The sequence below is a fragment of the Lipotes vexillifer genome, unplaced genomic scaffold (genome assembly GCF_000442215.2).
Source record: "Lipotes vexillifer unplaced genomic scaffold, Lipotes_vexillifer_v1.1 scaffold535, whole genome shotgun sequence".
In the NCBI taxonomy this organism is placed as follows: domain Eukaryota; kingdom Metazoa; phylum Chordata; class Mammalia; order Artiodactyla; family Lipotidae; genus Lipotes; species Lipotes vexillifer.
Genome location: NW_006792756.1, coordinates 1,158,564 through 1,179,001, shown reverse-complemented (window position 1 = coordinate 1,179,001; position 20,438 = coordinate 1,158,564). Strand labels below are relative to the sequence as shown.

General features: G+C 41.6%; 1 protein-coding gene and 1 non-coding gene across 2 annotated transcripts in view; one reads left to right on the top strand and one right to left on the bottom strand.

Moving 5' to 3' along the window:
* The window catches only part of LYPD1 (LY6/PLAUR domain containing 1), a 53,659-nt gene that overhangs the window by 29,356 nt on the left and 3,865 nt on the right, over window positions 1-20,438 (bottom strand). The window lies entirely within an intron of this gene.
* Window positions 12,395-12,468, top strand: TRNAG-UCC (transfer RNA glycine (anticodon UCC)). The gene has a single exon. It is a non-coding gene; the product is annotated as a tRNA-Gly (tRNA).

The following is a 20,438-nucleotide window of genomic DNA, read 5'->3' as shown; positions in this document are numbered from 1 at the left end:
GAACCTTTTTTTTTTTTTTTTAGATTCCTTATATATGTGTTAGCATATGGTATTTGTTTTTCTCTTTCTGACTTACTTCATTCCATATGACAGATTTCAGGTCCATCGACCTCACTATAAATAACTCAATTTCGTTTCTTTTTATGACTGAGTAATATTCCATTGTATACATGTGCCACATCTTATTTATCCATTCATCTTCGAGATCACCTTATCTTTGATAAAGGAAGCAAGAACATACAATGGAGAAAAGACAGCCTTTTCAATAAGTGGTGCTAGGGAAACTGGACAGCTACATGTAAAAGAATGAAATTAGAACACTCCCTAACACTATACACAAATAGAAACTCAAAATGGATTAAAGACATAAATGTAAGGCAAGACACTATAAAACTCTTAAAGGAAAACAGAGGCAGAACACTTTATGACATAAATCACAGAAAGATCCTTTTTAACCCACCTCCCAGAGAAATGAAAATAAAAACAAAAATAAACAAATGGGGCCTAATGAAACTTAAAAGCTTTTGCACAGCAAAGGAAACCATAAACAAGATGAAGACAGCCCTCAGAATGGGAGAAAATATTTGCAAACGTAGCAACTGACAAAGGATTAATCTCCAAAATATACAAGCAGCTCATGCAACTGAATATCAAAAAAACAAACAACCCAATCCAAAAATGGGCAGAAGACCTAAATAGACATTTCTCCAAAGATGACATACGGATTGCCAACAAACACATGAAAGGATGCCCAACATCACTAATCATTAGAGAAATGCAAATCAAAACTACAATGGGGTATCACCTCACACCAGTCAGAATGCCCATCATCAAAAGGTCTACAAACAATAAATGCTGTAGAGGGTGTGGAGAAAAGGGAACTCTCTTGCACTGTTGGTGGGAATGTAAATTGATACGGCCACTATGGAGAACAGTACGGAGGTTCGTTAAAAAACTAAAAATAGAACTACCATACGACCCAGCAGTCCCACTGCTGGGCATATACCCTGAGAAAACCATAATTCAAAAAGAGTCAAGTACCACAGTGTTCATTGTAGCTTTATTTACAATAGCCAGGACCTGGAACGACCTAAGTGTCCATCGACAGACAAATGGATAAAGATGTTGCACATATATATATATATACAATGGAATATTACTCGGCCACAAAAAGCAAGGAAATTGAGTTATTTGTGGTGAGGTGGATGGACCTAGAGTCTGTCATACGGAGTGAAGTAAGTCAGAAGGAGAAAAACAAATACCGTATGCTAACACATATATATGGAATCTAAACAAACAAAAAAAGTGGTCCTGAAGAACCTAGGGGCAGGACAGGAATAAAGATGCAGATGTAGAAAAGAGACTTGAGGACACAGGGAGAGGGAAGGGTAAGCTGGGATGAAGTGAGAGAGTGGCATGGACACATATACACTCCCAAATTTAAATAGATAGCTAGTGGGAAGCAGCTGCATAGCACAGGGAAATCAGTGGTGCTTTGTGAACACCTAGAGGGGTGGGATAGGGAGGGTGTGAGGGAGACACAAGAGGGAGGGGATATGGGGATATATGTATATGCATAGCTGATTCACTTTGTTATACAGCAGAAACTAACACAATAATGTAAGGCAATTATACTCCAATAAAGATGTTAAAAAATAAAAAAGAAAGGCAAAGTTGGAGCCACTACCTGAATGCTGTTTCCAGCACGGGCAGGATGCAGGTCTGTTGAGCAAGATTTGCAGTTAGCTATTTTATAGTTCTGTTATATTTAAAGCCAAACCCTGCAACAGGGTCCTTTCTTCAGTGCCTCCAACAGAACCAGAAGCCACCTCAGTTGTATAAGAAGCTGCTTTAGTTTTAGCAGGTCTTATCTTCTGTACTATCCTGGTTTTAACCATGGTGGATCCACAGTATTGCTTGGACTCCATTGTTCTTATTTTCTGTTTTCGAGGGAGCCTCTTAAAGCACAGTATACATATTGTTCTGGTAACTTGTTCCCCCTCTGAGCTTAATTGTATTTTTCTAGATGTACTTATTTTCAGGAATTTTCTGGTTTTCTAAGTCTTCTTAAAAACATCATAGTTGAAAAGAAATCTGTTAATAATTTTGTTTCTTTCAGAAAATACCATTTTCAAGTGAATTTATATTGCCAAAGAGATAATTTGGGAATTAAAGTGGCAATGTCACTTATTAAGGAGGCATTGGGTAGGGACTTCCCTGGTGGTCAAGGGGCTAAGGCTCTGTGCTCCCAGTGCAGGGGGCCCAGGTTCAATCCCTGGTCAGGGTATTAGATTCCACATGTCACAACTAAGAGTTTGCATGCTGCAACTAAAAAGAGTTCCCACGTGCCACAACTAAACAAAAAGTTCCCGTGGGCCGCAACTAAAGATTCCGCGTGTCGCGACAAAGATCCCGTGTGCTGCAACTAAGACCCGGTGCAGCCAAATAAATAATAAATAAATAAATAAATAAATAAAAACAAGGTATTGGGTAGTGTGAGGGGCTATTGTTCAGTTCTTTCTCTGACATGTTATCTCTTAACTTATCAAAATGATCACTTGGGCTCAAAAATCCCACTCATGGTTTCTGGCAAACACAATGGGAAATGATATTAGATCACAAGCTAAGCAAAGGAAGTTTCAATAATGAACTGAAAAAATTGGTCATCTTGCCAATGAAAATAATCTGGGAAGAATTATACTCATTGGAACGTAAAGAAATACTACTGAGCTGAGTGCCAGAGGATCAGGGTCTTCCATTAATTTCTTCCATCAAGTTCTGGGTCTTGAAGATGACTTGATCTTCCCATTTACTGGCCTCACTTCCTTGTCTATGAAATGGGGTGGAGGAAGCTACAGTGGATAAAGTCTATGTTTCATTTTGCTTCTGATATGATTCTTTACCCAGTAGAAAGAACATGAACCTGGGAGTCCAACAGACCTAGACTAGAATTCTTGCTGGAGAAAATTGAATAAGGCACTTAACTTCTCTAAGCCATAGTTTATCCTCTTGAATAGGGAGAAAACTACACCTATATAACAGAGTTTAAAAAATTAAGAATGAGGATCAAGAGGACAATGCATGCAAAGCTCCTATGACCATGCCAGCCCATAGTATGTGCCTAAGAAATGTCAGTTTCCTTGGCTTGAGGGTTTTTCTGTTTTTGCTTTTGGTTTTTTCTTTTAAACTAAAAAGTCACAGCTACCATGGAGAAGCGATAGACAGGGCTGGGAGATGGAAAAATTAAGATGAATCTGGAGTATCTTATCTTATGGTGCCCAAAATATGGAAGTGTTCAAAAAAGGATGGGGCGGGTCTTCCCTGGTGGCACAGTGCTTAAGAATATGCCTGCCAATGCAGGGGACATGGGTTTAAGCCCTGGTCTGGGAAGATCCCACGTGCTGCGGAGGAACTAAGCCCGTGTGTCACAACTACTGAGCCTGCACTCTAAAGCCCGTGAGCCACAAGTACTGAGCCCACGTGCCACAACTACTGAAGCCCAAGTGCATAGAGCCTGTGCTCCGCAACAAGAGAAGCCACCGCAATGAAGCCCATACACCACAACAAAGAATAGCCCCGGCTCGCCAAAACTAGGGAAAGCCCACAGGCAGCAACAAAGACCCAGTGCAGCAATCAATCAATCAATTTACAGAAAAGGATGGGGCATGTTTAAAGGACACAGAAGTCAACCTCCCAGTGGATAGCTGGAGCAGTTTGAACAATAAGTAACAAAAGTACTGTATTAGAACCCATAAAATAAAGTGAATATCCATAAGTTCATACTGATATAAATAAAATTGAATAAATAAATACCTGGAGGAGAAGGGACAGCTGTTCCTTGCAAAAGAATTTCAAGTAATAAATGCAGAAGGAAGAGAGAAACAGAAATTAAGATTATACCACCACAGTGCTAACTGGTGAGGGAAAAATCCACTGGTAGATGCTAAAATTACTGAGCAAAGTTTGAGGGAAAAGAGGATATTTGTAGAGTTTCAAATGATCTCCTTCAAATTATGTATTAAATAAAAAGGGAGAAACAGTCACTTTACAGTGGAGAAACCCAGCAGATAGCACCTAATTAAGTAATCAAACTTAACATCACCAGTAACAAGACATGTTGACATCACACACCCCTTGATGTGATGCATGGAGAGGTGATGGGAGTCCCTTCTGAGTGTTCTTGTTCCCTCAATCTGATCATGAGAAAATATCAGACCAACTCAAATTGAGGGACAGTGTACAAAAAGCTGGCCAGTCCTCTTCAAAACTGTCAAGGTCACAAAAGATACATGCACTCCAATGTTCATAGTGGCACTATTTACAATAGCCAAGACATGGACGCAACCTAGATGTCCACTGACAGATGAATGGATAAAGAAGATGTGGTATACATACTAGGGCACAAAACAAGCCTCAATAAATTTAAGAGTATGGAAATTATCTCAAGTATCTTTTCTGACCACAACAGCATGAAACTAGAAATCAACCACAGAAAAAGAAATGAGAAGAAACTGATTACATGGAGACTAAACAACACGCTACTAAAAAACCAATGGGCCAATGATGAAATCAAAGAGGAAATTAGAAAATACCTTGAGACAAATGACAATGAAAACACAACCATACAAAATTTATGGGATGCAGCAAAAGCAGTTCTTAAAGAGAAATTCATAGAGATACAGGCCTTCCTCAAAAAAACAAGAAAAAGCTCAAATAAACAACCTAACCTACCACTTAAAAGAATTAGAAAAAGATGAACAAACAAAACCTAAAGTCAGCAGAAGGAAGGAAATAATAAAGATTGAAGATAAAATAAATAAAAGAGATTAAAAAAACAACAGAGGGCTTCCCCGGTAGCGCAGTGGTTGAGAGTCCGCCTGCCGATGCAGGAGACACAGGTTCTTATTAAAGGGGACTTCCTTGGCAGTCCAGTGGTGAAGACTGCGCTTCCACTGCAGGGGCACGGGTTCAATCTCTGGCTGGGGAACTAAGATCCTGCATTTCACACCACGCAGCCAGAAAAAAAAAAAAACCAGAAAAAAATCAATAAAACCAAGAGCTGGTTCTTTGAAAGGATAAACAAGACTGACAAACCTCTGGCCAGGCTCACCAAGAAGAAAAGAGAGAGAACCCAAATAAATAAAATAAGAAATGAAAAAGGAGAAATCTCAACTATCAAACATTTAGAGAAGAGTTAAGACCTATCCTTCTGAAACTCTTCCAAAAAAGTGCAGAGGAAGGAACACTCCCGCAGCTCATTCTACAAGGCCACCATCACCCTGATACCAACACCAGACAGAGACACCACCAAAACGGAAAATTACAGGCCAACATCTTTGATGAATTTAGATGCAAAAAATCCTCAACAAAATATTAGCAAACTGAATCCAATGACACATCAAAAAGGTCACACACCACGACCAAGTGAGATTTATCTCAAGTTCACAACGATAGTTCAACATATGGAAGTCGATGTGATACACCACATAAACAAACGACAAAAACCACATGATCATCTCAACAGATGCAGAGAAAGCATTTGACAAAATTCAACATCCATTCATGATAAAACCTCTTACCAAAGTGGGTATAGAGGGAACATATCTCAGTATAATAGAAGCTATTTATGACAAACCCACAATCAGTATAATACACAATGGTGAAAAGCTGAAAGCCTTCCTGCTAAAATCTGGAACAAGGGCCTTCCCTGGTAATCCAGTGGTTAAGACTCCATGCTTCCACTGCAGGGGGCATGGGTTCAATCCCTGATTGGGGGACTAAGATCCTGCAAGTGGCATGGCCAATAAATAAATAAATAAGTAAATTAATTAATTAAATTAAATCTGGAACAAGACAAGGATGACCACTCTCATCCCTTCCATTCAACATAGTATTGGTGGGCTTCCCTGGTGGTGTAGTGGTTAAGAATCCGCCTGCCGATGCAGGGGACACGGGTTCTTGCCCCGGTCCGGGAAGATCCCACATGCCGCGGAGCGGCTGGGCCCGTGAGCCATGGCCGCTGAGCCTGCGCGTCCGGAGCCTGTACTCCGCAATGGGAGAGGCCACAACAGTGAGAGGCCCGCGTACCGCAAAAAAAGAAAAAAACAAAAAACAAAAAAAAAACATAGTATTGGAAGTCCTAGCCACAGCAATCAGACAAGAAAAAGAAATAAGAAGTATCCAAATTGGAAGGGAAGAGGTAAAATTGTCATAATATGCAGACGATATGATACCTTATCAGATGATATGAAAGCCTAAAAGACTCCACACAGAAACTACTAGAATTGATAAACGAATTCAGCAAGGTAGCAGGATATAAGCTTAACATACAGAAATTGGTTGCATTTCTTTACAACAACAATGAAATATCAGAAAGGGAATGTAAAAAAAAAAAAAAAACCTTTTAAAATTGCACCCCTAAAAACAAAATACTTAGGAATAAACCTGACCAAGGAGGTGAAAGACTTATACGCTGAGAACTGTAAACCATTAACAAAGGAAACTGAAGATGATTCAATGAAATGGAAAGATATCCCATGCTCTTGGATTTGAAGAATATTGTTAAAATGGCCATACTACGGAAAGCAATCTACAGATTTAATGCAATCCCTACCAAATTACCCATGACATTTTTTACAGAACTAGAACAGATAATCCTAAAAATCATATGGAACCACAAAAGACCCAGAATTGCCAAAGCAATTCTGAAGAAAAGGAACAAAGCAGGAGGAATAACCCTCCCAGACTTCAGACAATACTACAAAGCTACGGTAATCAAAACAGCATGGTACTGGCACAAAAACAGACATATGGATCAATGGAACAGAATAGAGAGCCCAGAAATAAACCCACACAGCTACAGTCAATTAATCTTCAACAAAGGAGGCCAGAATACACATTGGGAAAAAGCTAGTCTCTTCAGCAAGTGATGTTAGGAAAGTTGGATGGCCGCATGTAAATCAGTGGAGTTAGAACACACCCTCTCACCATACGGAAAAATAAACTCAAAATGGCTTAAAGACTTAAACATAAGACATGACACCATAAAACTCCTAGACGAGATCACAGGCAAAACATTCTCTGATTTGTACCAATTGTACCAATGTTTTCTTAGGTCAGTCTCCCAAAGCAATAGAAATAAAAACAAAAATAAACAAATGGGACCTTATCAAAATTACAGGCTGTTGCACAGCAGAAGAAACCATAAACAGAAAGAAAAGACAACCTACAGAATGGGAGAAAATATTTGCAAATGATGTGACTGACAAGGGCTTAATTTCCAAAATGTTCAAACACCTCATACAACTCAACAACAACAACCCAACTGAAAAATGAGCAGAAGGCCTAAAAAGACATTTCTCCAAAGAAGAAATATAGATGGTGAATAGGCACCATTAGGAATAGGAAAAGATGCTCAACGTTGCTAATTATGAGAGAACTGCAAATCAGAACTACAGTGAGGTACCACCTCACACCAGTCAGAATGGCCATCATTAAAAAGTCTACCAACAACAAATGCTGGAGAAGGTGTGGAGAGAAGGGCACTCTCCTACACTGTTGGTGGGAATGTAAGTTGGTGCAGCCACTGTGGGAAAAGGTATGGAGGTTCCTCAGAAAACTAAAAATAGAATTGCCATATGACCCATCAATCCCACTCCTGGGCATATATCCAGATAAAACTATAATTCAAAAAGATACATGAACCCCTATGTTCACAGCAGCACTATTCGCAATAGCCAAGACATGGAAACAACCCAAATGTCCATGGACAGAGGAAAGGATAAAGATGTGGTATATATACACAATGGAATACTACTCAGCCATAAAAAAGGAACGAAATAATGCCATTTGCAGCAACATGGATGCAACTAGAGATTATCATACTAAGTAAGTCAGAAAGAGAAAGACAAATACCATATGATATCACTTATATGTGGAATCTAAAATATGACACAAATGAACCTATCTATGAAACAGAAACACGGACACAGAGAACAGATTTGTGGTTGCCAAAGGGGAAAGGGTTGGGATGAGCAGATGCAAACTATTATATATAGAATGGATAAACAACAAGGTCCTACTGTATAGCACTGGGAACTATATTCAATATCCTATGATAAACCATGAAAAAGAATATTAAAAATGTAGATATATGTAAAAAAAAAAGAGAAGATGTGGTATATATATGTATATATGTGTATATATGTGTGTGTGTATATGTATATCTATACATATACATGATGGAATATTACACAGCCATTAAAAAGAATGAAATAATGCCATTTGCATTATTTATTATTTGCATGGATGGACCTAGAGATTATCATACTACATGAAGTAAGTCAGAGAAAGATAAGTATCATATGATATCACTTATACATGGAATCTAAAAAACAGTACCAGTGAACTTATTTACAAAACAGAAACAGACTCACAGGCACAGAAAACAAAGTTATGGTTACCAAAGGGGAAGGGAAGAGGGATAAATTGTGAGCGTGGGATTAACAAATGCACATTTACTATATATAAACAACAAGGATTTACTGCATAGCACAGGGAACTATATTCAATATCCTGTAATAAAGTATAATGGAAAAGAATTGAAAAAAAGAATACAGATTATACATACATACATATATATATATATATATATAATGGAATCACTTGGCTGTACACCTGAAACTAACACAATATTGTAAATCAACTATACTTCAATAAAAATGAAAAGTGTTAAGATCACAAAAGGCAAGAAAAGAGTGAGGAACTGGTAACTGAGATTAGAGGAGGAGACATGACCATGAAATGCAACGTAGGATCCTGGAGAGGATCCGGGAATAGAAAAAGGAAAAACGTGTGAAATCCAAATACAAACCATGGTTGAATTAACAGTATGGCACCAATGTTAATTTCTTAGTTTTGATCATTGTACTACAGTGATGCTAGTTATTAACATAAGCAGAAGCTGGGTGAAGGGTACACGGAAACTCTCTACTATTTTGGCAGCTTTTCTGCAAGTCTCAAATTATTTCAAAATAAAAAATTTTCATAAAAGACGCTGGTATTGGGTGAGGGACAAGTCTATATCATTTTTCTATGTTCTACCCAAAAAAATGCTTCAGTGAAACGTGACTGACCACCGCACATGCTGATGACCGATAACGTATGTATGTCTGTATAGGTGACAGATGGTAGCCCCAAACATCTGTGCTATTTAATTACTTCCTTCGTGCCTCAAAGGCCTCTGGGGCTCTGGAAATGACTATTTTTCAGTGTGATGGGCTTGAGGGAAGATTACTGGGGGAATGGTTTTCCCCCTCTTCCAATGTTCCCTCAATTAGCGTAACTCCTGGCCTCTCTAGACCTCTATTCCCTCTTCCCCAAGGGAGGTGGAGTGACATATCTGATTGGTAAATTTAAGACTAAACAGGGCACATGCTGTTCATCCCTTTCCTTATCTTTCTTGGCAGTGAGTGGCTCATAGCAAACAGGTGGTCTGCCCTGCTCCCCGCGGCAAGAAACGTCCTTCTCTGGCTTTGTTTGGACTGGGTAAACCAGCTAATTTGAAGATGCTAATTTGGAAAACTGTTTGACTTTCACCCCAAAGCTATTCCCTCCAACCTAGTCTTTCTTAGTAACAATGGTGATCTTTTGGGCCTCATCTGTCTTGTTCCTTGTTTTATTTCTCAATTTGCTCAGAACCTGGGTAAGAAAGAAGGCTGATAACCACTGGGTACCCTCTAAACCCCACCAGGTCCTATTTGACCCAGTTTGCACAGTGTCCTAGAACTTAACTCTATAGCGATCGTCTGTGGGATTGGGAAGCATTTTCCAACTAATCTTCTGCTCCAATAGCCTCTGGACTTGGAGAATCAGAAACAAAAACCATTTGACATTTTTTTTTTTTTTAAAGATGTTGGGGGTAGGAGTTAATTAATTAATTAATTAATTTTTGGCTGTGTTGGGTCTTCGTTTCTGTGCGAGGGCTTTCTCTAGTTGCGGCAAGCGGGGGCCACTCTTCATCGCGGTGCGCGGGCCTCTCGCTATCGCGGCCTCTCTTGTTGCGGAGCACAGGCTCCAGGCTCCAGGCTCGCAGGCTCAGTAATTGTGGCTCACGGGCCTAGTTGCTCCGCGGCATGTGGGATCTCCCCAGACCAGGGCTCGAACCCATGTCCCCTGCATTGGCAGGCGGACTCTCAACCACTGCGCCACCAGGGAAGCCCTTAACATTGTTTTTGCTCAGTGGGTTGAGCTGAATCCGGGCAGGAGGAGGGCCTGGAGTATTGTGCACCCCTTCCCCCAAACGCAGATATACATGCAACCTTGGGCCGCCCCAGAGACTGTGGGACTACAGTTCTACCATGACCTACTTGCTATAAGCATATGCTTTTTAAACATGTAAGTTATTTTCCTAGTTTTCTCACCTTAGTCTCTGCCCCAACGGTCAATTAAAACAGAAACATAAAGCATGCACCCTGTCTTCCTTATGGACCATCATGCATGTAATCTTTTTCTCTGCTCTCTTTGCTGGCACACAGATGGAAATTCCTAAAGAGAGTTTTTTTTTTTCCTAATTTTATTTATTTATTTATTTATGGCTGTGTATGGCTCTTCGTTTCTGTGCGAGGGCTTTCTCTAGTTGCGGCAAGCGGGGGCCACTCTTCATCGCTGTGCGCGGGCCTCTCACTGTCGCGGCCTCTCTTGCTGCGGAGCACAGGCTCCAGACACGCAGGCTCAGTAGTTGTGGCTCACGGGCCCAGCCGCTCCGCGGCACGTGGGATCTTCCCAGACCAGGGCTCGAACCCGTGTCCCCTGCATCGGCAGGCGGATTCTCAACCACTGCGCCACCAGGGAAGCCCTAAAGAGAGCTTTTAATAGTCCATTACTTTTCACCCCATGTTGTATAATTTAGTTCTAAAGTCGAACTTCGATGGCAAACTGCTACTTGTGTGAATGCCCCTCTGGGAGTAAGGCTAATCTTCCTCTACTCGAAAAATCACCAACACTTACTGCACCGGAGTTATGACTACACTACAGTAACTATTCCATGCAGGACTAGGAACAGCTCCTCAAGGAAAAATGCTTGGAAATGGGTAACTGGAATGAACTATATGCATTTTCAGTGAGTTTTGCAAGAAACGGGGAGGAAAAAAATCTTCAATTTGTGCATTCTAATGAGGACATTTCGGGAAGAAGCTGATCTATACGCACTTGTGCCTCGTTACTGCCACGATGGGCACCATTCATCAGACGTAAAAGGAGGAGAAAACCTGGAGGTAGTTTTTTCCTGGACAACTCTGTGTTCTGGCTCCTAAGTACTTCTCCTTTGCCGTGGATGTGAATATTTTAAAAGCCAAAGATGCCCCATCCACTGGAGCTGCAGGTGGCCACAGGAAGGAAACAAGAATGCTGACATGTTTTTAAAGGGCCAAATAACAAGGGAGGCGCCAGGGTCTGCACTGCACATGCGTACTGATGCTAAGCCGTCCGCCCAGCCTGGCCTAGTTTGGTGGAACCAGAAACTCAGGGTAACGCAAAGGCACCCCACTGACCCCTACGGGTAAAAACAAACGTGTCTGTTCAAACAACGGCCACAGCATCAAGAACACAGACATGAAACGAGATACCTCAAGAACATTCTCTTTCCTCATAGCAGGGAGGTGTTAACTTCATTATTCAGAAGGCTTTGATTACCCCTTTCAAAAGTTTTTGTGGTTGAGTTTAATTTTCAAGGCTGTTAACCACTGACGCCACCTTAATTATAGCAAGCAAACAACCCACCCATAATGTACGATGCCAACTGTTAGTTATACTTGAGTTTCACATTAGATGTGGACTTCTCTGCTCATTTATAACTTTCTGAGCCAGGAAGCTTTCTGCACAGACACTTGCTTTTCCTCAGCTGGTGTCTTTGTTCCCCAGTTTGCCGTGGGGGACTGAGGGAACAGATATTTATGACTTATTATCTCACTATTAACAGTGCCCTTCAGTGATTTTTGAAACCGTGCTCTTGCATTTTTAACCTTGAGGGCCTTCTGATTATTGTTCCAAAATGGCAAAGTTAACATCACGGGGCCCAAAGATGAATAATCAGTTTCTTGCACACAAATTTACCCAAATTAGGGACAACAGAGTCCTCGGTGGCATAATGGCTCCAGATGGGATGAGCGGAGAACATCGAATCATTTAACTCAAGGCACCCTTGTATTCGTCGCCACGAACACATCATTCTCTCCTGTAGAAAATATCCTCACACTAAAATTTAGTTATACTCTTACAGCTCATCATTCAGTGAACCAAAATTCTGAAATGTCACATACATCTTGAACTAAACGTCGGGACATCACTTGCTAGCGTATGTACTTCTTTCCCTTTCCAAAATGTGACAGGTGGGAAATTCCCTGTGGTCCAGTGGTTAGGACTCCGCGCTTCCAACGCAGGGGTCACAGGTTCGATCCCTGGTCTGGGAACTAAGATCCTGCGTGCCCCACGGCACAGCCAAAAGAGAAAAATGTGACAGTGATTCATGATGGAGGTCCTCTGACGATGCATTTCAGTGTTTGTTTTACGCAAAAGAGCGGGTGATGTTCGGGCGAGGAAGCCATCCCTGTTATTTCTCCAGGGGGCCCGGAAGCACTATGCTTGATTCTTTCCAGTTTTGTGCAAGGATTTCTCAAAAGGTGATCTGGCAGACACTGACATTTGGCCACCCGATAGCCATCCTCTGCTTTCTTCCTTACAGCAAACAGTGGCCATGAGACAACATTCTGATCAATGAAAGCTAAGGAGAAGTCTCTTGGGGGGGACTCTGGGAGAGATTTTGTTTTCTTGTTAAAAAGAAAAGCTGGAGAGAAAAGCTCCTTGGTGCTATCCCTTCCCTTTAATTGAATATAAGTAGCCACCTTGTGACCAAGAGGCAATTGGCCTCAGGACAAAAAGCCAATGCTTAGGAAAATGAGTAGGAAAATGGAGAAAACCTGGGTCTTCGATGACATCACTGAGTTGTGGAAGCAACCCCAGGACATCCTTCTGGATCATCTTGTTAGGTACAATACAGGCCTTTAAGACTCAAGTCTCCACTACTTGCCACTAAAGACATTCTTAAGTGATACAGAAAGTGAGGTCCAGAGTGGAGGTAAGAACATAAAGGAAGCTGGCAGCAGCAATGGCTGCTTCTCTTTTGAAACTATGTCCCATAAACCAATGAGGGGAATAGACCTAAATGCTTCTTGATGCCTGAAGCTACTGCAGCCAGAACTTCTTTGAGCTTCAACATAAGAATGACATCCAGGTTTTATGACAAAGATATTAATGATATTCAATAAGCAGGGCAAGAATACAAGCAATTAGTTGGATTCTTAGAGCCTAGTGAAACAGTGTCAAGTGCAAGACAGACCATTGGAGAACAAAAACATAAAACATAGCCTTTTTTTTTTCTGCTTCTCTCTGTGGTTTCATTTTCCGAAACCAAATGGTTTAGAAGTACATCCCCCAGCTGAAAGTCTGGATTGCCTCTGTCTCGTGGGACCTATCCATTTGTATTTTAAACTTGCATCTCCTGTGTGGGAGAGGCCTGGGGAGAGGGAACAGAGATTTGTTGGGGGAATATGGCTGCATATGGAGGGATTGGTTTTCTTCCTAAGGGAGTTCATGACAAAGGCAGATCTCAATGTAACAGAGTTCCAAATACTTAAACCTCCAGCTGATAGAACTGGCTGGGTGGTGACCTGTTCTCAGCTTGACTACCAAGTTAGTGGAATGTTGCAGAAGTAGGGTGTGCGTGTGTTTCCAGAAAACACTCCTATTCAAAGCACATCCTTAAAAGCTGACCTACTAGAAAAACTGGGGTGGATTACACTTCAGAGTTGTTCCTTAGATGACATTAACAGGCATTAGTAGACTCTTTCCAGTTTAACGAAAAAGCAAAAAGTATGTTCAACTTATCTTTGTTCTTTGTTTCCTCTTATGATAGAGATTTAAGCGCCCTCATTTTCGATATAATATTTTAAAAATACCAACAGATAAACCTATTTATTTTAGCTTGAAACCTGATTTTTCAAGCATACTCATTCAGCAAATATTTATGGGATATCTGCATAGCAGTGAGTGACTGTAAGTATATGTGTGTGAAAGAGAGATAGGGAAGGAGGGGGAGAAACAGAGAAACAGCGAGAGACCGAGAGAGACAAAGGAAGAGGGAGGCAGGCACAGTGGGCTTTCAGGAGCCCTGGGCACAGAAATGAACACCGGGAATGGACACTAGTGAATGAAGCTACAATTCAATTCGATTAGGAAAAGATGCTCTAAAATACTAAAGGATCCTGCGCCAGGCGAACTGCTGGCTGGAGAACACTGAACAAAAATAAAATTGTCAGAGCATCCCTCTGTCATTCTCCTGTCATCACCGACACCAGGGAAGGTCAATTCCAGAAGCACCGGTAAGCAGGGCCCCCGGTTGGCTTTTACACACGGACCCAGGTTTTACACGGATGGTCAGCCTCTCTGGATCCTAACCCACTCTTATGTAGAACTGCTTCTGACCTGCTTTCTTTTTTTTTCCCTTCCAACAGCCAGTGACAGGTTGAGTAGAATGATGTTTGGCCTCTCTAAAGAAAGTCAGCGAACTCTTCCCTCTCCAGGTGCGGTCCCACCCACTCGCGGCCTTTCTCTCGGAAGCCAGGGAAATTCTCGAAAGATTACCTCGCGGCTGGCTTTGAAGCCGAGATCCATTTGGATGTCCTCACTGGGTGGAGAACTCATCAACCTGCCTAGCCTCTTGTTATCTCTGAAGTTACCGGAGACCTGAGTGTTTTGCCAGATTTTGCATAAGCAACAACGAAACAGTGCACAAAACCCATCACCCAGCATCACTTTGGGTGCTGTTTGAAGCAGCCTCAGTGCAGGGCATCTGAAGCTGCTCTGCACATTCATATTCACAGCAAGTACAGCACGCTGGACCACGGCGGGCGGAGGGCTGAGAGCCTCTCCGCTCTCACCGACATGTCCAAGAAATAGAAAAACATCAAAAGCTATTGTCCATGTCCAGTGAGAAATGAAATGCCCTGGACCAAGCATCACAACTTCCTTAGAATAATGCAACACTTCAATCACTTTTGCATCTGGATCCCTCTCCTGGTTTATTGCAAAGTCAGAAAGCTGGGAATCAGCATTGAGAACTGTCCCTGCTTTATTCTATTTAAATGCATTGTTGAAAAAAAAAAGCAATTTATTACAAACTTTTTATGGTTTCACCTTATCGAAAGCACTTAATTCAGTTCATCTGCTGCTTTGCTTTGGACTGTTGAAGGCAATCAGAAGGTTGGAAGTAATTTATTAATAAGGGAACATGTGGTATAGTTTTGGCTGGTGAAAACGGTTCCTGAATCACAATATAGCCACAGCCCAAAGTTTACCATGGATAGAAGGAATTAGTGACATATATCACAATTCTTTTGTTTATTCACAGGATGATTCATCACAAGTTTGATTGAAGCTCCTACGTTATAGATATGGCCTTTTGTGGAATGCCCAGGGGAGGAAACATTGTCCTCTACCAGCAATTCTCTTCCCCCAAAATACAATCACTTGCACCACAAGGCAAAGAAGAATTAAGCTTAGTCTTTGAGAGGGAAAGAAAAGAAACTTATACCTTCTGAAGGAGTGAACAGCTGTGCCTACATAAAGACTCTAATCAGTGACTTGGTTTGGGAGAAAAAGGCTAGATTTGCACATGGTTACCCCTTAACTACAATCTCTCCCCAGAATACTTCTCAACCTGCTCAACCCTCAAGCCTTCTCAAGGGAAGAGAGGGAAATGGACTCATCAAGATGCTTAAGCCCTCAGGAAAGAAAACTACAGTCTTCTCATCTGTGAAATTATAAATGAAGTTCTCGTCTAGCCTAAGAGGTGCAGGATGCTTGAGGGCTACGGTCTGTGGGTGAGGCCAGATGTTGGGATGGGCAGCTGGGATCACTGATAAGAGCTTCTGGCATCAGGAATAGCCCACCCAAGATAACTGAGGATTCTTGTGGCTAACAAACTAATTCAAGGTCCCCTCAGGGAAAAGCAGATTAACAGATGGCAATGGATAGGGAGGTGATGGATGGGAAGCCCAGTGCTGGGTCCTTTGCCCCACGGCTCCCTGGGACAGCTTACTCTTGGCACAGGTTTTTAGTTCAACTCGGCAAACTGGCTAATTAGCCCCTGGAGTTTCAGGTTCACAGCCATGCCCTCTCCTACCTCATGTCATCCCACCCCACTCTAATTGAGGGACTTGCCAAGCCTGAGTTTCCCCTTCAGACCCCTGCACAAGCAAGAGGAAAGGTGCACTTCAAAATGGGATGTGAAACAGGTGCACGTTGAAAACATTATCCTAAGCGAGAGAAGCCAGTCACGAAAAATCACATTTTCTGTGATTCCATTTACAGGAAATGTCCAGGATAGGCAAATCCATAGGGACAGAAAGTAGATTAGTGGTTCCCAGATTAGTGACAGCTAACGGTTACAGGGTTTCTTTTTGGGGTGATGAAAATGTTCTGGAATTAGATATATAGCTGGAATTAGATTATATTCACAACTCTGTGAATATACTAAAAACAAATCAATTATACGCTCTAAAAGGATGCACTGTATGGTACGTAAATTATATCAAAAAAGTTGTAATTAAAATACAGAAAAGAAATGGTATTAGAGTGATCGAAAAAATCCTGGGGAAGAAAAAAGGACTTGAATTCCACTCCCACTGGCTGCGTGGCCCTGAGCAAATTGCTAAATCTCTCTGCATCTCAGATTCACCAACCATCAAGTGAATATATTATCTCACTGTGAACCTTCCAGGCTAAGTATAAGGACCCTATTATAAGGAATGAAAGGTTACATGCAAGGACTCCTTCAGTCTGAGAAATGAGGAAGTAATATGTAAAGTAACTTAGGCTCAGGTGTCTGGGCCAGCCTTCAGAGGCAGCTATGGAGAGTGACCGAAGCAACTCCTGGTGAGCATTCCGGCAGGTTTCCACCTTTAGTACTGGTGCCTTAAGGTGGTTATACTGACAGCATTCCTCACTGCCTTGCTGTATCTCATAAGAAGACAGGTGGCCTGTTTCTACATATTACAGCAGAGGAAGCTAAGCCCCTGGGATGTTAAGTAACCTCTTCAAAGTTACCAAGCCTGGGAAACCTGGAGCATGGCTCTTTGCTCCCTAAAGGTGATGGATACCCTTTCCATTCAACTGCTGACAACAGGGGTTAGGGTGTGGGCTACTACTGCACAGTGCGATAATAAACCTTTCCCAGGTTTGGGCATGAGAACCTAAGTCAGTCAATCAGAGAAAAAAAGAAAGAGAAAGGGAGGGAAAGAGGAAGGTAGGCAAGAAGGAAAGAAGGCAGGAAGGGGAGAGGGAGAGACAGAAAGCAGGCTGTATATTCAGACCTTTTTATTTCAGGAATATGTAAGGGAAGCAGATTTCCTTTTCAAAGTTCAAAAGGAAACGGTGTGTTTTGTTTTCATAGTTCGTTTCATTTTTCACTTGGGAGAAAAAACCCAGCTTTGAAGCCTCTCTGTTTAAACTCATTAGGAAAACCATCAATGATGGAAGCTTTCATGAAATCACAGTGGGAGGAATTAGTGTTACAGGAGAAGCTGGATCAATCTTCAAACGTTTCATCTCTGGAGATGGGAGGTCAGCCCTGGCTGCTTGTTCAGCTGGAAAGTTAACATAAACAAATACTTTACGTACTGGAGAGTCCGAGGAACAAATGACATTTGATATTCACCCTCTGAAGACCTCCTCAGAAGTCGGCTATGCCTGCCACATGAAAAAGATGGATGCAACTTGAGAACTAAGTGAACGATCGGATTGGCAAAATGTCTCGCTCTGGAGAGAAAGGTGTTCTTTCAGGGTCCCACTGGAAAGGAGGTAGTGATATTGACATTCATCGCACAGAATCTTTCCCCGTGTAATTCATAACATTATTGAAGTTGGCATGGAAACCTTTTTAAGCAGGGCCGGTATTAATATATGAGAATATCTTTCTTGACACCTGAATCTTTTTTATTTTAAAGTTTTTAAATCTGTTGCAGTCTCCTTGGCAAAGTTAAAATACGGTGATTTTTTTTTCATTTTTGTTCTTTATTCTTAGAGTGGAATCCATAGCCCATCTCAGTGATGCAAAATGGATTTGAGAATGAGAAAGTAAGGGCTACAGGTAGGATATTCAAAAGGGAGATGACAGGAGAGAAGAGGTAAGAGAAGATATGGAGCAGATAAAGGGCACTAGAAGATTAACAAACATCACTGGTGCTCTGAAGAAAGATGTTCTGGGGAAAAGAAGTTAGAAAACGTCTTTGTACGATCTGAACAGCTACAAAAAAGGAGGATGCAATATTTTCACTTCTTTTCTCACAAGAAGTATGTTTGTGTGTGTGTAAACTGATATAGGCAAAATTTAAAAATATACGCTCATACATATATATGCCACGTGTGTGCATATGTGTGCGCTTTAAAGAATCCGGGTATAAAGGGACCCTGATATAATACTGATAAGCAAAATTGGCCCTTCTTCCTGCCAGGATCACCCCAAAGACAAACTACAGCCTGTTATTGTAAATCTTGGTGAAACTAAGCAGAGCACAGCCTTGAGAGAACATAGGCCGTGGTTAGCCTTCCACTGCTTTCTGCTAAGAGTGGGTGACTGATTAGAGACCCCAGGTCCTCTCTTGCTATCCCCTTATTTTTCGATAGCTCATGGGAAAATAAGGCATAAAATTAACCTGTCCAAGGCATCGAGCCATCCCTGCCCAACTTAATGAGCAACTAACTAACCCAAAAGGAAAATAGCCATTACTTATACAGCCATAAGGTAGATGCAACATGGCATATAAATCAGTGAACTCGTGTACTGCAAAACAAATAGATTAATGCCTGTTGCAAAGGATGGGTGAAGAGATCGATTAGCTTACTGATTCAGACCACAAACTTTCTCGCAATATACTGCATTTAACTTTTAAATAAGGTTTAGGAGAACCTGTAACATTTTGCTCAGTGGCAGAGCTATATTTTGCTAGGGGCAGAAATTGGCTAGTCTATAAAAATTGAATTACGCCCCTTTCACTGTATCTAGTCAAGAGGAAAAACTCTAATTACACGATTGCACTGTCAAACAAATGCAGATTCACGTTCTTTATACCCTGGTTTTAAAATTCATGGGCGGGGGGCTTCTATTCTGAAGTGAAAATCGATATTTGAAATATTTTGTGGAGGGCGGTGATAGGCGAAAGCAAGAGAAATGTCATTATCAAGGGTGCTGGTTCATAGACACTAACTCATTAAGGGCAGAGCTGGAGAGAACAAGTCATTCATTATGCAAACATTTAAATATCAATTAGTAAGGACAATGAAAGACGCCTTCTCTTCCCCACAACCCATGCCTTATTTCCCCATAAATGACCAAAAGGAAAAGGAGCAGAAAATCATCTCAGCATCTAATAGGAATGGCGCTCTGGGGAACAGGTAAAGGTCCTGCCAGTTGGTTCTCCTGTTCTTACAAAATCCACTTTGTGGCTCCTGCGCTCAACCCAGTTCACTAAGCCTATTAGGTGAGACTGGTGGGTGTGAGGATTGTCTAAGTCTTTAGCACTTTACCTGAATTATCTTTGCAGGCAATCCTGGCAGCATATTTTACTGTGTAAGGTGCTGGCCCAGGAAGCAGGTGCCTCGCAGTAACCACTGGCTGACAGACGTGGACCAGACATCTAATTTCTCTGGCTCTCGTTTTTCTTCTCTATAACACAAAAAGGTTGGTCCAGACCAGCAGTTCTCAATTTAGGGCACCCCATGGTCACCTGCGGGGGCTGACCCACAGCCAGTTACGCCACAGACTTCCAGAACTGGCCTCTTCAAGGAAGGGCCCAGACATGTGGACCTGAACAAAAGTCCCAGATTCTAATGGGCACCCCTGACTATAAATCAACTACCCACTATGGTTTATCCCTGTAAATATGATTCTTCTGTTATATTTACTTATAATCTTTATGCAAAGGTAGGTTAGTTTTTGTGTGTGAGCTGCAAAAGGTGGTGAACTTTCTCTGTTAAAAGGTGAAATTCAGGAAGTGGTTATACGAGATGGAGTAGAAAGAAGATTGCTAACCCCCCTTTTGTAATTCTTCTTGTAGAAAAGTGTATATGGTTTAAAAAAAGTTAAAACAACAATAACAGCAACAAAAGCCCTTCTGATTCCAAAGCACTAAAATTCTTGGAACAGTATATGTTACTGATCAAGCACAAACGATTCTGACTTCGATTCCTAACAGCATCATTGAACAGGTGGGACTTCCTTGCTCCAGAGGGGGGAACGTTGACCCTGCAGTGTAATTAAACACGGTGGGTTGTGGCCTGGGGAAATAAGGGCCTCAAAAGAGGATGCTCAGATTTCGGTAATTTCC